At 34.5% G+C, this 4,520-nt stretch overlaps 1 pseudogene; it reads left to right on the top strand.

The window, feature by feature from the left end:
• Nucleotides 1-2,602: 2,602 nt before the first annotated feature.
• On the top strand, nucleotides 2,603-4,127 carry LOC114026788 (annotated as a pseudogene).
• Nucleotides 4,128-4,520: the final 393 nt, after the last annotated feature.

The raw sequence follows: 4,520 nt of genomic DNA on the forward strand, positions 1-4,520 counted from the left end.
AGGGCAAGGATAGCAATCATGATTTCAACTCAAGTCAAAGCAAAAATAGGTCAAATTAAAAGAGATAATCAAAGAAGCTACATTATGCTAAAAGGTATCATAGACCATAAAGTTATATAAAATTATAGGAAGTTTCTCTAATAGAGACCTTCTTTCTCAAATATGAGTATGGAACTGAGTCAATTTAAAAGAAATAAGAGCCATTCCCTAATTGATAAATGGTTAAATGATATGAACAGGCTTTTAGAAGAAGAAAATAAGTTGTCTATAATGATATGAAAAATGCTCTCAATCACCATTGATTAGAGAAAGGCAAATTAAATAATTCTGAGGTACACCTGTCAGAGATGACAAATGCTGGAGGGGATGAGGGAAAATAGGTACACTGATGAACTCTTAGTGGAGTTGTGAACTGGTCCAATCATTCTGGAAAACAATTTGGAACTATGCCCAAAGTTCTGTAAAACTGTACATACTTTTTGGACCCAGCAATACCACTCAAGTTCTGTAGACCAAAAAGATCAAAGAGAAAGGAAAAGGCTGTAAAGATACAAAAATATTTATAGCGGCTGTTTTTGTGGTGGCAAAGTATTGGAATTCAAGGGGATGCTCATCAATTGAAGAATGGCTGAACAAGCTGTGTCATATGATTGCGAGGAAATACTATTGTGCTGTGGGAAATGATGAGGGGAGTAGTTTCTGAAAAAAAAAAACATCGTAAGACCTATATGAATTGATGCAAAGTGAAGTAAGAAGAACCGGGAGATCACTGCACACAGTAACAACAATGTTGTAATGATGAACAGCTGTCAAAGATTTGGCTATTCTGGTCAATTTAATCACCCAGGACAGTTCCAAATGATTTTTTTTTAATGGTTTGAGTAGATTTATTTTATTTTATTTTATTTTATTTTATTTTACTGTTTTAAAATGTTTATTTAAAGTTCTGAGTTCCCAATTCAATCCCTCTGTTCCTTCATCCCCTCCCTCCTCCCTGAAATAGTAAGCAATGAGATATAGGTTAAAAACATTTCCATATTAGTCATTTTGTACAAGAAGACTCAAATAAAAGAAAAAAAATGAAAGAAAGAGTGAAAAATAGCATGCTTCAGTCTGTAGTTAATATCAGCTCTTCCTCTCAAGGCACATAGGATGCTTCGTTATTAGTTCTTTGGGATTGTCTTCAATCATTGTATTGCTGAGAATAGCTAAGTCATTTACAATTCTCCATTGAATAATATTGTTGTTACAATGTACAACATTCTCCTGGTTCTGTTCACTTCACTATGCATCAGTTCACATAAGTTTTTCCAGGTTTTCTGAAATCATCCTGCTTATCATTTCTTATAACAAAGTAATATTCTATTACAATCATATATCTCAGCTTATTTAGTCATTTCCCAATTGATAGGCATCCCTTTGATTTTCATTCTTTAGCCACCACAAACAGAGCTGCTATAAATGTTTTCAAAGGACTTTTTATGGGAAAAAATGCTATCCACCTCCAAGGAGAACTGAAAAACTATAAGTGAGCATTTAAGTATAATTTCTCACTTTATTTTTCTTGAATTTTTTTATGAAACATTGTTAATATGGAAATACGTCTTGCACAATTTCACATATCTAAGTGATATTGTGTTGTTTGTTTGCCTTCTCAGTGGGAGGAAGAGCAGATGAAAGGTAGGGAGAAAATTTGGAACTCAAAATTTAAAAAGAAAAGAATATTAAAATAAATAAATCATAATTTTAAAAAAGGACAAAAGGTTAATTCACAATAAAAATAATTAATAGAGGATATAAATAGAAATTATTTCACAATTTTACATGATACTAGTCTTACAACTTCAATAAAAAAGAATATTTACAAAATATAAAATACTAAATTACAGAACAAGAATTAAAGAATTTAAACAATTCAATTTCAGAGCTAGAATTGAGCAAGTTATAAATCAATTTCCAAATAAACAAACTCCAGGATCAGATGAATTCATAAATGAAACCTCTCACGCATTCGATGAATATTTAATTATAATTTTATAGAAACTTTTTAAAAATGGTAAAAGAAGCAATCCTACTAAATTCTATGTATAACACAAATATTGTCTTAATACAGAAACCAGGGAGAGTTAAAATTAAAAAAAAAGAAATAATAGACTAATATTGTCATTGAACATAAATGCAAAATAATCAAACATTATCAGAGCAAAAAAAGTTGCTTTAGCAACATATCATAAAGATTAGAGGCACCCAAGTTAGTTTTATATTAAACATGTAGAATTAGTTGAATAGTAGGAAAGCTATAAAGTCAACTAATCATATTAATAGCAAAATCAGCAAAAACATATAATTATATCCATGAGTGCAGAAAAGGCTTTTTGATGAACTACAACACACATTTGTGTCAAACACACTCAAAAACTCATTTATTTATTCAATTCCAAATCAACCAAACTGTCAAATATCACTTTATAGAAATAGAAAAACGGTAATGAAATTCTCAAGGAAGAGCACCGACAACAGCAATAATGAAGACCAAGAATCTCAAGGACTAATAAAAAGAAGGAAACAAAGTGCGGGACGCCAGGGATGGCGGAGAGGGAGGATGGAGCCAGTGTCTGGGCTGCTCTCCTGGGCTCTGAGCAGTCCTGTGACTCTCGGCACACTCTGAGATGAATGTTGCCAGGCAGCCTGGGGTCATGGAAGAAAAAGCACTTGAGGTTTAACATTAATTTGAACCATCCCAGATTCGAGAAGTCCAACACTTTAGAAGAACTGGAAGTGGTAACACAAAGTTGAATGGAAGTCAAGGAGACACATGAAGAAGATTATTTGGTTATTATCAGGTTCACACCTGCAGTACCTCATTGCTCTCTGGCCACTCTTACTGGCCTTTGCTTACAAGTAAAACTTCAGAGGTGTTTACCTTTCAAACATAAAGTGGAAATCTATATTTCTGAAGGAACCCATTCCACAGAAGAAGATATAAATAAACAAATCAATGACAAGGAGAGCATAGAAGCCGCAATGGGGAATTCCGACTTACTGGAAATTATCAGGGTATCATTGTGCCTGACTAGCTGCTCTTCTGAAAGTCGCCAAATTGTAATCATTGGATACATTTGTTAAACTCTTTGTTAAAATAAAATGCCTTTTTTGTTTATTACTTGGACAATCTGTACCTCCAAGCACTTTTTTTTATTACTGAAACTTAAATACACAATAAAAAGAAACATAAACTTAAATATTAATACTTAAATATATAATAAGAAAAGAAAAAAAAGCATGTCATGTGAATGGCAGAAGGTAAGAGAAAATTCAACATACATAGCAATAAGTTTCCATTTCTAAAAAGCCCATATAATAAGTACTTTGGGTTATTTTTAGAACTGTCAGTCTTTTCTTTGCTTCCTTGTTAGTTTTCTTTTGTTAGTTTTCTCAGCTGTGTACTTTTTATTTTGTTCATCCTGCCCCCCAGAAGGCTACAACTAAGTGTGGACATATTTATATATAGATATAGATATATGGATACCTATATACTTTTATACACACACATACATACGTACATAAACATATACTTTTCCCTAAAAAATTCTACTTCTGATAGTTGTTTTTATGTTTGTGCATATCTCTTCTTTCTTATCCATCTACTTTACTTCTCCCCTCTACCTTGCCCTGGTCTTCTCTATTCCCATAGTAATTCTCTATGTTGAATTTTTTCTCCTTTGCCTATGCATTTTTTTATTTGTGGTGACTCAGTTTTTATAATCACCTCTAGTCCTGGGGTATGCGGGATGGTGCTTCTGGCCTCAGATCCTCCTTCAGTTCTTCCCTCTCTCTTGGAACTGGAATCAAGACCTCTAGCCTACTGTAAGTGCCCACAGACAGTGGTGGCATCCCCACCCCACTGCTTCTGCACTCACCCAGCATGTACTAATTCATTCTAGCCCCCAGCTGTGTCTCCACAGCACAACTGGGTCTGGCATTTCTTGTCAGCAGAGGTTTCCTTGATCTTTCCAGGATCAGATGCCCAATGCCTTTCACTGTCTCAGGGGGTAAAACTTCCTGGGGCTCTGGCCGAGGCAGCCTCCCAACCCAGCTCACCCCAGGGCTTGCCACTTGTTGTTTAAGCAGACCTAGGACCTATCCAGGAGGTGTTTATTCTTTACACAGACCAAACCTCATCCTGGGACTTTTCTTTAGATCTTCTCTGATTGTTCCAGGAGGATCCCTGTTCTGCCCTTACTCTTATTTATTTTTACTGCTCAATATTCTCTTTGAGGTGCTATTTCATTTCTTTTGTGGGGGAAAATATTGAGACCTGGGAATTTTCTGACCCACTGCACCGTCATCCCAGAATCCTCTGCAAGCACTTTCTTGAAAGACCATTTCTCAAACAACAATTAATGATAAGATAGCACCTATTATGTTAATGTATGTAACGTTCTCAGGTTTTATCACATTTGGTAATCAGATAGAAGAATATTTTCTAGGTACTGTGGATAAGACATATGACTATTTTT

Source organism: Vombatus ursinus, unplaced genomic scaffold (assembly GCF_900497805.2).
Source record: "Vombatus ursinus unplaced genomic scaffold, bare-nosed wombat genome assembly UNPS02014845.1, whole genome shotgun sequence".
NCBI classification, from domain to species: Eukaryota; Metazoa; Chordata; class Mammalia; order Diprotodontia; family Vombatidae; genus Vombatus; species Vombatus ursinus.